The sequence below is a fragment of the Urocitellus parryii genome, unplaced genomic scaffold, assembly GCF_045843805.1.
Source record: "Urocitellus parryii isolate mUroPar1 unplaced genomic scaffold, mUroPar1.hap1 Scaffold_48, whole genome shotgun sequence".
NCBI lineage: Eukaryota > Metazoa > Chordata > Mammalia > Rodentia > Sciuridae > Urocitellus > Urocitellus parryii.
The window spans coordinates 7,852-27,114 of record NW_027554049.1 but is presented as its reverse complement, the minus strand read 5'-3'; positions in this window follow the sequence as shown (position 1 = coordinate 27,114).

Below are 19,263 nucleotides of genomic sequence, written 5' to 3'. Positions count from 1 at the left end.
CCTTCATGCATTGTTCATTTAAAATAGTGAATATTAAAATACGTGGGTTCTACATGTAACCCACAAAAAAGCTCCTCACAAATCTTTATGTTCTGTGTATCAAATATCCACCTTGTGTACTATGAAAGTTTTATTTATGTCTCATCAAGTTAAAAGTAATGTAAATAGTGAAATTATAATAGGCTAATGACCTGCATATTTTCATATGAATGTCAATATATCTAAATAGGAAATAAATGGCAGTCATATCTACCTATATTTAAAAAATAGAATATCTTTCCAGATTTTGCATACTCATCACTTTATAAAGACAAGGTATGCAGGTTTTAAGGTTTCACAATCAGTTGTCAGAAAAACAGCAGTTGTTCCTGCAGTATCTCATTAGCATCTCACTCAATTATTTTTAGATGACATGATTTAGAAGACGTAAACCACCCAAAAATTTGTAATTATTCTGAGAGAGATGGTTTTAATGTTAACCCTAGAATCATTAATGTTAACCCTAGAAACAATAGCAATGTGATGTAGAACAACTAATCAACATGACTAAAAATGTGCTCACTTTCAGAAAAACAATCTGGTCATCTGGAAAAAAATCACAGCTACAATCTGGGGAACACTCCCATATAAGATATTGATCTGATTAAGGCACACTATTTCTAAGTAGAACTATCAGATGAGGGTGAATTTAGGCCAGCTCTAAGGAACAGCCTATAAGACAGATCATAACTGATCCAATCTCCCTTCAAAGCAATCTGGTACTATCCTACCCACTTCAATTCAAAAGTTTGAAGTTAATTCAAATCAAAATATTATCAAAATGACCATACTACCAAAAGCACTATATAGATTTAATGCAATTCCAATCAGAATCTCAATGGCATTCCTCATAGAAATAGAAAAAGCAATCATGAAATTCATCTGGAAAAATAAGAGACCAAGAATAGCTAAAGAAATCCTTAGCAGGAAGAGTGAAGTAGGTGGTATCGCTATATGAGACCTTAAACTATACTACAGAGCAACAGTAACAAAAACAGCATGGTATTGTCACTAAAACAGACTGGTAGACCAGTGGTACAAAATAGAGGACACAGAGACTAACCCACAAAATTACAATTATCTTATTTTAGACAAAGGTGCCAAAAACATGCACTGGAGTAAAGATAGCATTTTCAACAAATGGTGCTGGGAAAACTGGAAATCTATATGCAACAAAATGAAATTAAACTCATAACTCTCACCATGCACAAAACTTAACTCAAAATGGATCAAGGACCTAGGAATTAAGCCAGAGACTCTGCATCTAACAGAAGAAAAAAGTAGGCCCTAATCTTCATCATGTGTGTTAGGCCCCAACTTACTTAATAAGACTCCTATGGCACAAGAATTTAAACCAGGAAGCAATTAATGGGATGGATTCAAACTAAAAAGTTTTTTCTCAGCAAAAGAAACAATCCATGAGGTGAACAGGGAGCCTACATCCTGGGAGAAAATCTTTACCCCTCACACATCAGATAGAGCACTACTCTCTAGGGTTTATAAAGAACTCAAAAAGCTAAGCCCTGACAAAAAACAAGTAACCCAATCAAAAAATGGGTCAAGGACTTGAACAAACACTTCTCAGAAGAGGATATACAATCAATCAACAAATATATGAAAAAATTTTCAACATCTCTAGCAATCAGAGAAATGTAAATCAAAACTAAGATACAACTATAGTCAGAATGGCAGCTATTATGAAGACAAACAACAATAAGTGTTGGCAAGGATGTGGGGAAAAAGGCACACTCATACATTGCTGGTGGGACTGCAAATTGGTGCAGCCAATCTGGAAAGCAGTATGGAGATTCTTTGGTAATCTGGGAATGGAACCACCATTTGACTGAGCTATTCCTCTCCTTGGACTATACCCAAAGGACTTAAAAACAACATACTACAGGGACACAGCCACATCAATGTTTATAGCAGCACAATTCACAATAGCTAAACTGGAGCCAACCTACATGCCCTTCAGTGGATGAATGGATTTTAAAAAATGTGATATATTACACTCAATGAACTTTTTTAAAAGAGAATAAAATCATGGCATTTACAGGTAAATGGATGGAGTTGGAGAAGATAATGCTAAGTGAAGTTAGCCAATCCCCAAAAAACAAATGCCAAATGTTTTCTCTGATATAAGGAGGCTGACTCATAATAGGGTAAGGAGGAGGAACATGGGATGAATAGTTGGATTCTAGATAGGGAAGAGGGGAGTGAGGGAAAGGGAGGAGGCAGGGGATTAGCCTCCTAATGAATGTGGATTGATGGACATCATTATCCAAAGTACATGTCTGAAGACACAAATTGGGTGTCAACCTACTTTATATACAAACAGAGATATGAAAAATTGTGGTATATATGTGTAATAAGAATTGTAATGCAAAAAAACAAGTACATGTATAACGTGAATTGGCATGAACATACTTTATACAAAGATATAAAAAATTGTGCTCTATATGTGTAATAAAAATTGTAATAGACTCCATTGTCGTGTATTTAAAAAAAATAAAATCAGTAAAAGAAAAAGAAGGGAATGGGGAGTGGGTAGGGAAAAACTGTGGAATAAACCCAAACTAACTTTCCAATGCACATATGTGAATATACTATAATGAAACTCATCATTTTGAATATCTATAAGATACTAATTTTAAAAAATGTAAATAGATCAGTAAAGTGGATGAAAGGGAACAGTGGGAGGGAGGATGGGGAGGGTGAAGGGACTGAATTGGAGCAAATTATATTCCATGCATTTATAATTAGTCCAAATAAATCTAATGTCAAGAATACCTATTATGAACAAATGAAAAAAAAGAATAATGACTTCACTGTTTTTATAAAATGCATTCTCATAAACAATTCAATTGAGAGAAATGAAAAAAGTAAAAGAGAATGTACAATTTAACATCTCACCAACCATAACAATTATTAAGTCACTCTTCCATCTTTTTCCCTAATTTCAAGATTGTTCCAGTTTCCTTTTCCTTTTGATATTCTTTTATTTCTTTCAACAAAGGTTTATTTTCTACATAAAATTCTTATATTTCTTTTGTTGAATTTATAATAAGGTCCTTGATATTATTTAATACTACTATAAATATTATAATAGTTCATTTTCTAAGCAACTATTACTTGTTTGAGATAGAATTGATTTGTCTGTACAAATTTTATATCCAGGAACTGCATTATCTTATTAATGAGTTATGAATAGGTTTTTTTGCATATTCTCTATATATTCATAAATATGCAAATAAAGAACATCCCCCCTTTTATATTTCATTTTTCTTGTCCTAGTGCAGTAGCTAGGGCTTCCAAAACAATGCTGATGAAAAGAAGTAATAGACACTCTTGTTTTGTTCAAATTCATCATTAAATGATTTTGGGCTGTAAATGTCATGTAGCCATGTTTTATCAAGTTAAGAATGTTTTTCTGTCCTTTGCCAAGAATTGTTTAAAATCAAGGCTGTATTTCAAACTTAACTGAAAACTTTTTCTGCATTGTTGACAACATTATGAAATCTTTCCCCTTAATCTGCTAATGTGAACTATCTTGATAAATTCTGCTAATAATATATTTTGAAAAATCACTCATTAGTTCATGGAGATTTTCTGAATTATTTTCTACAGTATCCTATTTATCATAGTTTATTCAGTCAATCTTCATATGGCAATTACATTATTTCTAACTTTTTATCATTATAAAAAACACCTCAACAGAGAATCTGGTGTATATGCAAGTGTTTCCCCCTCTTTTTCCTGTATTTTATGGGTGCATCTTCAGAGTAAATTCTCAGGAATGGGATTGCTAAGGAAAAATAAAAATATGTACTTATATGTTAGAGAATGCTCAATTCCCCTCCAAAGAAACTGCACCATTTTTCTATTCCCACCAGTGATTAATAAGTACCTATTTCTCCTAAGACTCACCAACAGTAGCTTTAATTTATGTTTTTTATTAAAAATAAAGTTTAGTATCTTTTTATATGTTTAACGGGTATTTTTAAATGTGTGTGTGTGTATGTGTGTGTGTGTGTGTGTGTGTGTGTGTGTGTGTGCACGAGTGCGCACTCGCTCATGTTGTCTGTTCCTCTCATGTATTCTGCTTTGGTTATTACAATTAAATTTTTTCTTTATATATTAAGAATGTTGGGGGGCTGGGGATGTGGCTCAAGCGGTAGCGCGCTCGCCTAGCGTGCGTGCAGCCCAGGTTCGATCCTCAGCACCACATACAAAACGAAGATGTTGTGTCCGCCGAAAACTAAGAAAAATAAATAAATAAATGCTAAAATTCTCTCTCTCTCTCTGTCTCTCTCTCTCACTCTCTCTTTAAAAAAAACAAAAAAAAAAAAAAAGAATGTTGGGTTGGGATGTAGCTCAGTGGCAAAGTGTCTGCCTTGCATTTGCAAAATCCTGGATTCGGCCTCCAGTTCCCAAAAAGACAAAAAAAGAACCCACCCCACCCCACCCTAAGAAACCCCCAAGAATGTTACCTCTTTTATGTCTTACCTCTTTACTACTTTTTTTGACAGTCAAAAGATGATTGCTTTACAACTTTCAAAGTCTTTTTGATGTTAAGATTATTTTTTCTAAGTTGATATTAAACTTGTTACTTTGGGGTAAGTCAATTTTATAACCTATCATCATCTAGATCTTTCAGTTGAAATGGTAGGGCTGATGCTACATTCCTTACCAACAATCTTTTTGCCTGAGACTACACAGTAAGGTTTAATGTAATCATTATGCTTCAAATAATTTAATATGGAGGCAGTGATTTCAAGTCTGAATTTCTTTTTTAATTCAAGGTAGAATGTCAAACCTTGTGCTTCATGATGAAGGAAGCTGACTGTAATTAAGATCATAGATTACATAGAAAGGTGCCTAGGTGTTTCAGAATGGTCTATGATGTGCTCTCTCTCTGCATGGTCAACTCCTATATACTCAGTGAGTCCTAAATCTGTCTAGATTTACTGAACTCCCTCAGTCCTTCTTTTTGCCAACCTATGACATTGGTACACATCTCTAATCATAATCATGTGCTTTTGGCTCTGTCTTGCTGACTACACAATAAGCATCCTGAAAGGTGTGGGAACTGTTCCTTTTGTAGTATGCACAAGGATTAAACAGATCTTTGTTGAAGAAATATTTTATTGAATGAATGACTGAATTTCCAGTTCTAGAGGTTATCATTGTCTAGTAAAAAAAAAATGGCTAGAAAATCTATATCAATGAGTGAAGAAATAATAAACATAAAAGAAGATCAAATACTAAAATAATACCATACCATCAATAGCTCCCAGGTTAGATGAAAAAGGGTGCATGTTTCTGCATCAAAGATAAAACCATGATAGTTGTAAATTGAGCCAATGCATTAAAAGGAAGATTTCTAAGTGAAGAATTAACATATCCAATTACATAGTGTAATATGAGAACAAGTCAACTACATTCATAAAATTCAAAGACTAACAAGGATAAGAAAGAAATCCCTACACACAATCCAGTGTAACCTGTGCTATTCCAGCTAGATCATCTGCTCTCAGATCTAGAGCAAAGATCAGAAGAAATGTTCTTCCACATGGAATTGCTATGTAAATAAGAAATAGCTAACACTTGTGAGTATTTGTGATGTGCCACATACTATCCTAATCCTCTCATCTAATCCTCACAACAATAGTTTAGTTCTATTTTTCAGAGGTGAAAATTGAGACATAGAAAAACAAATTATCCATAATCACACAGCAGTTTGGCTACAGAGTCCATGCTTTTAACCATCATGTTCCATTTTAACATCTTTATTTTAATTGTCCCTAAAGCCTTAAAAGGAACTGCAGCAGAACCTCCCCATCTCAAGCTTCTGCAAAGTTCTTTTTGCCATGTAACATAACAGTCACAGGTTCCCAGGATTAGAATATAGACATTTTTGTGAGGCCACTATTTATGCCTCATACTTTTAAATATGGAAAACTCTAAATGGCTACTGCTGTCCAAACCAAGTTTTCAATAACATCCCAGGGATGTTATTGAGCTGTCACTAAGAACTCCAAGTAAGGGAGTGATTAAAAAAGAGTAACATTTGAACTTTGTACACTGGGCAATGCACATTCACAGGAATGGACAGAGACTGAGTAGCCCAGATAGCAATATGATAGGTCTTTAACACTCATATAGCAGTGAGCAGCAGGACTGTGTTCATTTGGTTAATTCCACTTTCAGTTTTTACTGCAAGACAAAGGAAGCCATTGGTAGCTGGTGAGCCCCAAGTTGTACTGAACACAGAAAGCACGTCTTTTTCTGACTTATCTGCCCCAACCACCTCTTATGCACCAACCAGAGCAGGCATGCTCTCACTGGTGTCAAAAAGAGTTGGAAGGAATTACTCAATTCAGTGTGATTTTTCTGCGAGAGTAAGATTCTAAGCCTAAACCTAAAGACAACTCTGATAAAGTAATGACAATGAATTAGAAGGTTTGGAACCATTTCACCACACTACTGTAATAGGGGACACCAAAAAGTCCATCTTGTTGATGGAAACTGTTTATTAACAGGTGGTACTTGGGTAAAAACTCAAGTTGCTCTATTTCATTGTGCTTCATCTGTGGAAAACAATTTATGAAGGTAGCTATGGATCCCCCAAATGGCTGTTTGTTAAACATAGACAAGTTCGCTCAAGAATGTTTTAAAAACTGTGTAAAAGCGTCTGACCTAGCCAAGAATGTTACAGCCACTGCCACTGTGGAGAGGAAAGGGAATTGTGCAAGTAAGGCCTCTGCCTCTGCTGGGCACCCCACAGCACTGACACAGACCAAGAAATGAAGCACCACTCTACCTGCAACAGGTACAGAAAAACAATGGGAGAGCATCTGAAGCCCCCCACCCCCCGCCCATCGCCCACAACTTCTTTGTTACAAGAGGATGCTGAGAAAAAATGAAGGTCTGAGTATCAAGTAGGATGGCCTCACATTCAATAGTCTCTGTGTAGCCATAGAGATCATGGAGAATCAGACAATGAAAGGACCACCAGCCTGAGAATGAGTCTGGAGTGACATGGATATGAAGGTCAGTGGGATCCTTAAGACCCTGTCCTCACATGCAGAAGAGGAAGTCATTCTTTTCTTTCAACTTTTTATTTTTGCTTTTTAAAATTGCTATTGTTTATATCTCATATCATACCATAAGGACAATTTCTAGTCCAAAATTGGAAATGGCATGACAGTCTTTGTTCCAAAATAGTACATTATTGTCTAGGTCAGAACATTAAAAGAGGAAAATTACCAAAGATTATATTTTTTCAAAACACTGATTTGAATTTATTTGCTTTTTACATGATATCGTACAAATGTTTGTCACAGGCATTTACTTCAATAAGAGGTGAGTCAGTCTTCATTTTGCCTTGGTGCTTGGTGAATTAAATGTCATGAATAAGGAGTACAAAATTTGTTGTCCATACTTTTAGGACAGAGATGAACCTAATATCTAAAATGTAAACTCAGCATTATCATATGTGTGTGATTATATATTTATGTCTTCTTTGTTTTAGATTTATCATACTTGCAATTAAATTCAGATGGTTGATACTACCAATTCAAAGTCTGTCACACACATTTTTTAAGTGCACATTTCTTTGTAATTTTAAAATCCAATAAAAAGGATATATATAAAATAATATTTTCTATTATTTTGGGATAATTTTAACATAATTTAAAATAATGGTATTGTCAAATCATTATTTGGTCATAACATTTTGTAGATGGCACAAAACATGAAATGGGTCTTAAAAATCTAGCAAGAGAAAAATTTTGCAATTTGCACTGCACATCTGCAATTTGTACACACATACAAATTGTGTGAAAATATGAAAACACATGCACAATTTCTTTTGGTTGGTAACTGATTAGTAGTTGAGAAACTGGTCCAACCTTTCAAGATAAAGAGTAAAATCATAAGAAGTTTGTTCAATTTGAAATTATATTAAAAGTTTGATAAAAATCTTAGGGTTCATTAGCATTCAAATAATAATATTTCTAGGTCTGTTAAAAATTATACCTGATTAAAGTTGCTTGTATATAAGTTATATGAATATATTCTTGTTTTTATTTTCTTTATTGACTGGTACTAGAAATATGTATTTTTCTGTGTTCAGAAATATGTGTTTTGGATAATGGCTGAATTCTTAAGTGTCACCATCATATCTGGAAAAAAATAATAAATACTCTCACAAAACCTAAGATGAATCAGTGGGTATATGCTTCATACGCAGTTGCCATTTAGCATGCAAGGAAGAGTTACTACAGGTGTTGGGTTAAAAATTTGAGTGGCCAGAGGACTTTCAAGAAAAAGCAGGCCAGATGTTGCTTAGAGCCTTGATGAAGAGCCTACTCAATAGACATTTCCTATGAACCAATATCTGCAAAGCTCTGGAGAAAACCTTTTGACTTCAAGTGACAAGATTCATGGATTAAAAAAAAAAAAAACTGAGCCAGACATAGTGGTGCATGCCTGTAATCCCAGGAACTTGGCAAGTTAAGGCAGAAGAGGCCAGCCTGGGCAACTTAGCAAAACTCTGTTTCAAAATAAAAAAAAAATAAGTCAAAGAGCTGGGGATGTAGCTAGGTGGTAGAGCACCCCCGAATTCAATCCCCAGTACTACAAACAAACAAGAAACAAATTATAAAAAAGAAATCTTAAAATGTTTCCAAAACTGCTTGAGAGTAATAGAATATTAGCAAGCCTTAAAACTATTGAAAAACAGCTAGGAGAACTACCAGATAACATTGAATGGTATTTTCCTTTCCTTTCAATATAAGTACATGACTGGGGCTGGGGATGTGGCTCAAGTGGTAGCGCGCTCGCCTGGCATGCGTGTGGCCCGGGTTCGATCCTCAGCACCACATACAAACAAAGATGTTGTGTCCGCCAAAAACTAAAAAATAAATATTAAAAAAAAAAGAAACTGTTCCTTTAAAAAAAAATAAGTACATGACTGGATGAGGGACTCTGGCTCTGACTGTTCGGCTCAGTCTGAGAATTTGAGACTTTGAGAGAAAGGAAGTGCACGGAGAGCCAGAGTCTAACTGCACACTTTGAGGGTATTTACTGCTTAACCCTAAATATATTCTAAAATTCTGTGAAATAAGGATGCCCTAATATTCATGGAACAGCAATGAATATTTTGTTGCAGTTTTCAACTTCCTATATGCATGGGTAAGAAAAAAACTGCACTTTAGCTGAAAATGAAATCCATATTTGCTTAACTCTCAAGTTCAACTCAGAATTGAATATTTATGCAGGAAAGAAACAAGTACAGGTTTGATATTAAAGAAGTAAGATTCACTCTTCATTTTGAGTTTCAAAAAAACATTTTTGGTACATATCTAAGACTATATAAAAGATGAATAACCAATACAAATCTAGAATAATGTTGAGATTGCTAGGCTTATGTTTAGGTCACTCAGAAATGTTTTTTTTTTTTTTAATTTTGTCTAAAATTATGTCATGGCTATTTCTGCATGTGGTACTAGGAAACGAATGTAGGGCTTCACACAGGTGAGGCAAGCACCCTACCACTGAGCTACATCCCTAGTTCTTTCTATTTTGAGACAATGTCTCTCTAAATTGCCCCCACTGGCCTCAAACTTGCAATCCTCCTGCCTCAATTTCTTAAGTAGCTAGGATTATAAGCATATAATCCTGGCCAGCTATTTTTTTTTAATTTGTATTACTTTGGTTTATCATTTAGAAGCTTTAATATTCAACATGATAAATAAGTTTTCAGGTAATAAATAATAGGTTATAAATTTATATCCTCTATTTAAATGAAATCTACTGAGATTACCTTAAGAAAATTAAACTACTATATGTACTTAAGCCAGTTAGTGTTTAAAGCAGTACACAAAAGTTACTGTTTGTCTTATGAGAATTGAAGGCTTTGAAAATGATATTAATGTCAAAGAAAGGTTTAACAATTTTTTATTCTTTTCAAGAAAGGTTGGATAAAAATCCATTTTTAATTTTAAATGGGAATAAACTACTCTTGGTCATACCATAGTCATATATTATACTTCATCTCATTAGCTTAACAGTAGTAGTGTTTAGCATGTGTGTTTGTCAAAACTCATAAAGCTGCACACTAAAAAAGATGCCTTTTATATATGCAAGGGACACCTTAATAAATATTTTTTTTCAAAAGATCATAATAAGCTAGATGCTATGGCACAAGCCTGGAATCCAGGTGACTTGGGAGGATGAGGCAGGAGGATCCCAAGTTTAAGACTAATCTCAGCAACTCAGTGAGGCCCTAAGCAACTAAGTGAAATCCTGTCTCAAAATAAAAAGTAAAAAGGGCTGAGGATGTGGCTCACTGGTAAAGTACCCCTGTGTTAAATCCTCAGTACCAAAAAAAAAAGTACAACAAACTTACAATTATATAAATTACATAAAATAAAGGTAATAAAAATGTTATAATTCTTAGAAGCACCCTTCCATGATAATATAGACACAACAGCCTTATCACGACTGAAATCTTGGATGTCCACAGTATAACAATTTTTTCCCATTCTACAATTAAGTTAAAGGTTAAATTGTCCTTCAATGACATTTTCAATTTTATAATGACATAGGCCCTGGAAAATATGATTACAAATCAAATATTGCCAATTGAACTATATGTACTCTTTCTTACTTTGAGGAAAATAATTCAGGGAATAGAAGGGTTTAGTGAGCTTTCTGTATCTCTGAAATAAAATACCAAAATGCTATATCAGAATACAAAAATCTAATTACTTTGGGATTAATCTTTCATAGCAAATAGACTTAATTTACAGAGTTTCTTTTCAACTCAGCAACCTGAAACCCATAAAGACCTTAATCTGTCCATTTCATGACTTACATCATCTGCTTCAAGGATCTTGTTTGCTACAGAAGTATAGCTAGTGAACAAATAATCAAACCAGAAATTTATAGAACTGGAATCTATTTCAAGTACAGCATGTGGTTTGAAAAGGAAATAAAAAATACAGAAAAATTTTAGCAAATTTATTTACCTCATCATCTCAGCAATCTTGAAATTTCCTACAAATATGACAAGTAAAATATAGCTCTTTCTTCATAAGGACAAGCAGATTGAAAATAATTACCTTGTATCAAAGAAACACTAACAATAACATATTATAGTGATTGTAATTTTTCCAGTAATCCTATGGTGTAGGACTGTTAGCACCATTTAGAAGTGATAATGAAAATACAGTAGCCACCACTACTCCAGCAAATGAAAAGTATCATGCCAAATGCTTTGTATGTGGTGCCTTAATTTTCATTGTAACCCTATGAATTAGGCATTGTCAACATCTCCTTTTATAAAGAATTAAGTACAGTCACTTAACTACTGATTGGCAGATGATAGACTCAAAAGTGCAGGTATCTTGTTTGTCTAAGCCTATACTGTTTATATTTCAAACGTCTTCTACCAAAGAGTATTTAAATTACTGGAATATGACTTTAATTATGAAGTTTTCTGGATGATATGTATATTATATCTAATTATACCATAAAGCATAAAAAATGCATCACAATAGTACAGTGTTATATCCACACTTCCAAAAAATGAACTAGTTCATCAGAAGTAAAAACTGTGCACTGTATAAGAACAGAAGAAAGTATAGAAGTGGAAGAGGCAAAAAATTTACTCAGGGTGCTTGACCAGGGTATTTTACAACCTTGTCAAGATCTTCCACAAATAAAAAGGACTTGCTATGTATTCTTTATTTCCCCGTTAAGGGCAACTGTTTAGTATCCTTTCCTCCAGGTCCAGGTTTCACAATCATATATGATTATTTAAAGAACAGCTAGATATATAAAGAAAAAAATTAACATAGCAAACAGTTACTCTAGAAAGCCTACTTACAATGTTGGCCCATGGCTAGCATCTGGGAACCTGGATTTCAGCAGGATTCCTATCATGCCCTGTTAAGAAGATCACTGTGCCTAAACCATCCATGCAAACAATATGGTTTCTGCTGAACACTTGCTTTCTTCCTGGAGTCTGTAGTTTTGGTTCATGCTAACCCCAATAAGTGTCTTGTGCACTGAATCTCTACAGTGTTTCCCCAATAGACAATATTTTTCATTTCACAGGTGTGAAAGAATGTTGAGAGAATCAAGTACATATTTGACTCTGCTGGGAGAGGACTCTTAGAAGTTTGGTTTCCTCTGGAATTTGCCTGTGTGCCTTTACCCTTTGCTGATTTTGTTCTTGTGTTTTCTTGTTGTAATGACTCAGAATACAACTGTGAGTACAGCTATATGCTGAGTCCTGTGGTTCTTCCTAGCCAATCACTAAACACGGGATGTTTTGAGGATCCCTGACACAAATAGTAAGATACTTTCACAATAAACCGATAGCTACCGCTAACAGAATGGCCATGATAATTTGCTTAAGATTGGCAAAACTGGAGATGTTTTACCTGCCACTAACAAGTACAAAAGTAAGTTCCAAACACCTGACCTTTAATTATATAATGTACATTTTTTGTACCCACCAGGCACTCTAGCAGGAAAAGAATCAGGAGACCCTGCTCCAGCGCCACCTTCTTCTTCATCTTCTTCAAATTCCAAATGCTCTTCCTCACCAGGGGCTGAAATTCTCCTATATAAAAAAGGATAGAAAAAATAGTGAGCTACTCCACTTAATATACCAGCTAACCCTCAGAGCCACTAACTTCCCAGATAAGATGCTGATTATTAGGTTAATGTTGATATCAATGTCAATGTCAATCATCTCATTGCTACCAATGGTATCAGCCATATCACCAATACCAAATTTGATAGGGAAAAAATCCAGAAATATTTGAAAAACAGGCATAAAATAGATAATAAAATCAGAAGACAAAATATGGATGCTTATTTATTTACCTTAATGGGACAGGCCGAACATCAAATGGAAATTCTTTATTATATGTGAGAATATTCTTTAGGACTAGAATAAAGACATAGACCAACATTAGTCTTATATCTTAATCTTACATGTTATGTAAGACTTATATATTAGTTAGTCTTATATGTTATATCTTAAACTGATACTTTTAATCATATTTTATAGTGTATTAACCACACATTAATATATGTATTTTAAATTCCGAGCTTCACTATCATTTCAAGACTCTGCAATTGACTACTGAGTGTCATAGCAAAATAAAAATGTCCATTGTGGACTGCAGGTACTGTAAGATCTCCAAGGAAAGTCTCAGAGCCCTCATAGAAAATGAACCATAAAATAGTTCTCCAATGTACAAGTTCCTAGGTGATATGGGGTACCAGTGAAAGAGAATACCTCTTCTCCTGAAGTATTTTAATTAAAAGATTGATACTGAAGATGACTAATTAAAGAGAAATAGATAATCACATCTTATTCTTTATCCTAAGTAGATTTCCCTCAATACTTATCACACTGGTAAGGTTTGTAGCAGCAAGGTTATAATTCTAATATTCCTTTTATGATGAAATTTATTGTATATGTGTACACACATATATACATGCATATATGTGTGTGCATATATATATATATATATATATATATATATATTTACACTTGTGTACACACACATACACACACACACACACACACAGCAGACTTTCTCCTCAGGGAAGTCATCAAACAACATAATGCTATCACCTCTTGTGTCCTGGTTGATCTACAATTCTATCTGTATCTGGAAAAGTATTTTATGAAATTTATTGTTTCATTCCCCAATTTATGGGTTCTAGTGACTACCTGCAATTATTTCAAGGTGAATATTTAGCATTATTAATTGTGCAACCCATGGTTTTTACTCTAATTACTCAGACTTTAATTTTGGAGTCTTGCAGATTTGAGTTAAAAGGAGTATGGCATATTGGATTCCTAAATAAGGAAATTCAAAAAGAACAGGTTGTAATTACATAACTTATTCCAATAGGAGTCAATCATCCAGTGAGAAAGAAGTTGGAAACTTGTACCTAGATTCTCATTACTCACTCTTATTCTCTCTCCCTTTAGCTCTTCCTCATCCTTTATCTCTTTCTTCTTCTCAATAAATGCATACCGAGTACTCACAATGTTCCAATCACTGTTTTAGGTGCTAAAGATACACAGTAATCAAGAACTCATATTTGGACCTTAGACCTTACTAAGGAAAAGTAGACAATAAATATGCCAACAAATAAACAAGATAATGTAAGATGTGATTAGTGGTATGAAGGATACAAACAGGATGCTGTGTAAAAGCAGAGAGAACTTGGTAGAGTAGCTAAGGTAGACAGGGTGCCTTTCAAAACTAAACTGTAAGAAGACATTTGAGCCAAGACCTGAGATGAGAGGAATCATCCACAAGTGGCTCTAGCATAAGGGCTTCCCAGGTATTAGAGAACAGGCTGGAGCAACAACAAAGTTTCCAAGTAGGAAACAGTTTGCCTTATTCGAGGCACAGAAAGGACTGTGGGAACTTAAGTCTGACAAGCAAAGGGGAAGCAGCAGAAGATCAAAGTAGAAGGTTTAAATCAAAACCTAGCCCTACAATTACAACAATAACTTGAACATTTACATAAATACTCTAATCTCCCCAGTTCTAAAATGAAAATGCTACTTCCTTTACAGGCTATTGAGAGAATTACAGCCTAAATAAATTTATACAAAATGGCAAGGGAAAATCTAAAATGGACATTCACTCTCTCCATGACCTTCTTGATCTAGTTGACTAGAATCCTAATATTTCTTATCTCACTAAGAAGTACTATTTATTTTTTAATACAAGAACATCTTTTCTATACTTCTGCATGATCATTGTTACTAAACTATTAAATCAACTCAATATTAATAAGTAATATTAATAAATATTTATCACTTACACAACAATGGAATAGATACCAAGAATGGGGAGCAGGTAACAAAAAGATCATGTCTCACTCATATCAGAAACAAAAACACAGAAATGATCATATTGTAATAAGAGTTTAATGAAATGGGCAAAAAAATCAACCATTAAAAATGTATATAACAATAATTTTTAAAAGTTGATCCTGTTATGGTGGCATGTGTCTGTAATCCCAGGTACCAAAACCCTGAGTCAGGAGGACTAGAAGTTCATCTGCCTAAGCAACATAGGGAGACCCTGTCTCAAGATGCATCATGATGGCCCCCTGGTTCTGACAAGGTTCACATGGGGCCAGGAACAAGGAATAAATGGACCTGTCCCAGGTTCTTCTCCTAGAGGTCTGGGGCCACAGATCCATTCAATGGTTATTTCAAATTCTCTGAATTTGTAACTGAAATGAATCATCCATGGACTTAGTGAGTCACCTGTGGGGTCAGGGATACCCTGGTAGAGAAGGTCAAGTACAATCTTCTGACACTACTTTCCCCAGACCAATGCTTAAAATAGTATCTCATCCTGGAGAACACACATTTGTCCTCTACTAAGTGTATCACTTCACCTTGAGCTCACACCTGTGGCTTTAGAAAGTGTACCCTATAATCAACATGAACCGAAGAATCCACTGGGCAGCAAAGGGTGTGAGTGTGGGTGGGGGTACAGTAGGCCTCAATCTACAGGAACCCCTCCTAAAAACCAGACCATCTGAAGCCACAGGAGCATAAGACCTGCTGCTCACTCTAAAATATGCATCTGCAGAATCACTTGGGAAAGACAGCATAAGGATGGGCACCAACACTGGAGACACAGGAGATACCCTAATCTAGGGTCAGAAAACTAGGGCATAGAAAACTATGCCAGTGCCCCATTCATTGGCATGTGGTCTTCAGTTGCTCTCATGAGTACTTGATATAGAGACAGTTATAGTGTGGCCTGCAGAGGCCTGCCACCCCTTACTATCTGCCTTTACGGAGAAAGTAAACAACTTGTGCCTACTTTATACCCTTATATGATGCTGGATCCTCAAGAGTTAGATGAGCCTAGGATCCAAGATCAGAAGTCTATAGATGCTACTACAGAAATGTATAGATGTACCATTGCTGTTAGGGGACAGACAGATGAGGAGGGTGGGAACACACATTAAGAGAATAATTCTATGAAATGTCCCACTGTGCTTACTCCCACATGCTTTCTTCACCCCCACATGCTTTCTTTGCCAAAAAACAATTTACCTGCAGCTCTGCCTAACCAAAGTGGAAAGGATATGTCTTATTCTTCAGCAAATTATTATCTACAAGGAAATTCAGGCAGGAAGTAACATTGACAAGAAGAACCCAAGTTATGTGTCCCTTCACAGACCAGATTCTGGAAGATAAAGATAATTCCTCCTAACCATAAAACCTGTAAAAATGATTAAGAATCCAGATAGAACCAGTCAGCATGGGCCAAGGTGACAGAGTTGTCATGGCAGAGCAGACTTGAAATTCTGATGTCACCCTGCTGTCAGTCAAAAGCCAAGAGGTGGGCCTGGTGGGACTCTCTGGAAACTATTGATAACAAGGAACTTCAGCAAGGCAAAAATACATTCTACATGAAATTGCTCTCAATATTACCAAATAAATAAAGGCTAAAATCACTATATAAAACTAAGAATAGCTTGAAAATAGAAAAAAAAATTCAGCAACTTTGCTGATATCTTTCAACTGCTAATCTGACAATGGGAACCCTTTTGGTGTCTATCTTCTGGAACTGGCTCTAATCAGAAGACCATTTTTTCCTATATTTCCTTATTGCTTGGAAATGACTTAATAATGGTATCCAAATTTTAAGGCTTGGTAAACAGATTTCACCAGTATCTGGGTCTTTTTTTTATGAATCACTTTAATCTGTGTCCTTCTTTTGAATGATCAAGTATGATTTTACTTATCTTTGGAGGTGGTATAAGGTCATCAATTTAGATTCTCCTTTCCCCCATTATATACATACATCAACGGCTTGGTACTTGCTATCCTGTCATGTTCAAATTTCCAGGTTTAATTACCTCCTAAGCAAGATGACCAACACCAGGGTGTCTGGCAATAGAATAGGGTTCTAAGAAAATGAAACCAAAAGTCAAGTGGTATTTGCTCCCTAGTCACACCTGCAGTGTTAGCAGTTAGCAAGGTGAAAAACAGAACTTATTACATAAACTATCTTCTTTTATCCCAGTTAAATCCTATTTATGATATTTCACATTTCCTAAAGGGAAAAGAAATGAACACTTACTAAGTACCTGATCCAGGTCAAGAACTAACTTGATCTTATTTAATTCATCAATGACAACATTATTGAGTAGCAATTACCCCCATTATACAGACTAGGAAATCCTGCCAGTAAGTTTAAGGACCAGATTTTGAACTAAGACATACCAGATTTCAAAGCTAATATTGTTAGTACTCAGAATTTTAAGGCTAGATCTTTGAGAACCAAGTGGAACATTTTAATATAATCCCTTTATGTTACAAATGAGGATGAATCCTGAAAAGGATGAGATTTGCCAAAGACACAATGTTTGTGGTGAAATGGGGATCTGAATTTAAATGTCCCAATTTCCTGTGCAGTACTGTGTCTAATAACACTTCTTGTGTTTGGCTGTGTGCATTTGTGCCTGGAGTAGAGTGTCACTCTTGATATAATTTATAACATCTCAAATGTCTCCAAATGAAATTCAAGTGTGTGACAATTTGAAGCTATACATTTTAGTGACTAAAAATATTAAATGTATTTGATAAGAATAAATATTTAATTGATGCTTATGAATTATCACATATTGTAGAGAGAAATCTTGTCTCCAAAATATTTATTTATTTAACCAAAAGCCTATAATTTACTGACATGATTGGCTATAAAAATACAGCCACATATAAGATAGAAAGGAGTCCCTGTCATGGAATTTACAGCTTAGTGAAGGATACAGACAAATAAATGGGCAATTATAATGCAGTGAGGTCAATGATATGACACTGAGAGTATAAGACGCCATGGGAACAGGAAGCAGGAACACTTAACCCAGGCTGGATTTTTCAGAGTAGATATGAAAGATGAATAAAAGTCAGATAGTTAAGGGAGGATAATTGAGTGCACAAATATTTCAGGAAATTTGTACATGACAAACATGTACATGACAAACATTTGTACACGACAACATGCAAAGGCCAGGGGTGCCATGGGAGTAGCAAGGTCCTGCTGGCACACCCTGGTGTTCAGCACAGCTACCTGAACGTTGGACAGGTCACAGAGGAGGCTGGCAAGCACTTAAGAGGCCTCTAACTAATGACCTCAGACCCTGACTCTACCAAATGCTGTCAACAGCCTTTTTCAACTTTTCTCATTTTCTGGGACCTGTTTTTAACCTACCCCCAACCAAAACAAAATGTCAGAGGCCACAGTACTCTGAACACGACTTGAACACAGAGGTGAGAAGCTCCTTCTAGTGCCACTGAAGTATATTTAAACAATGAAGCCAAGTCCTTGTCCTGGAGCTGTGGCCCTGGAGGGCCACAGAACCACCATCACAGTGTGGGTCTCAGGAGCTGGGAGCCAGAGGGTGCAGACCTGTCACCTCACAGGGGCAGGCTGGCCTGGTGTGGACACCTGCTCTACATACACCCACACCCTGCAACATCCCCAATTTCACGAACCTCTCGCTTCCCAACAAATGGGTATAAAACAAGTGAGGCAGAGCTGAATGGGATTGTAGGGCTAGCCAATAGCATGGCACTTTCCCAAGCCCTGATGAGCATGAATTTGGACCAATGGTGTTAACCCAAGTGTAGAAAAGCCCCCTAGACTAGCACATTCAGGCGGCAACCTCTATTAGGCTCACCTGTTGTCCCTGTGAGAGTTCTGTTTCTATTTTCTAATTTTATTTGTTCATTTTAGATATACTTTCTGTTCTTTTTCACACTTGAATAAATCCTGCTCTTTCCACCCTTGGATTCTGTTGTCGTGTTTGTAAGACAAGAACCCAGGGAAAAGTTGGTGATGAGCAATGGTGTCCATGGCAACAGTGGTGGGCATGGCCCACCATCTTGAGCTCCCACCCTGAGAGCCGTAACACACTCTCAATACCAGAGGAAGAAGCTGGCTCTTCCAGGTGCCACACTTTGAGCTGATTCCACCTGCCAGGAGAAGAGGAGAATGGAGTTTGCTCTCAAAGTCTGGCTTCACTAGTACATTGAGTGGTAGAGCACCTGCTGGTATGGTGAGGTTCTGAATTCAGTCTCAGTACCTTAAAAAAATAGAGAAATAGACATACATAAAAACATAAGTTCTCACTCCTGCATAA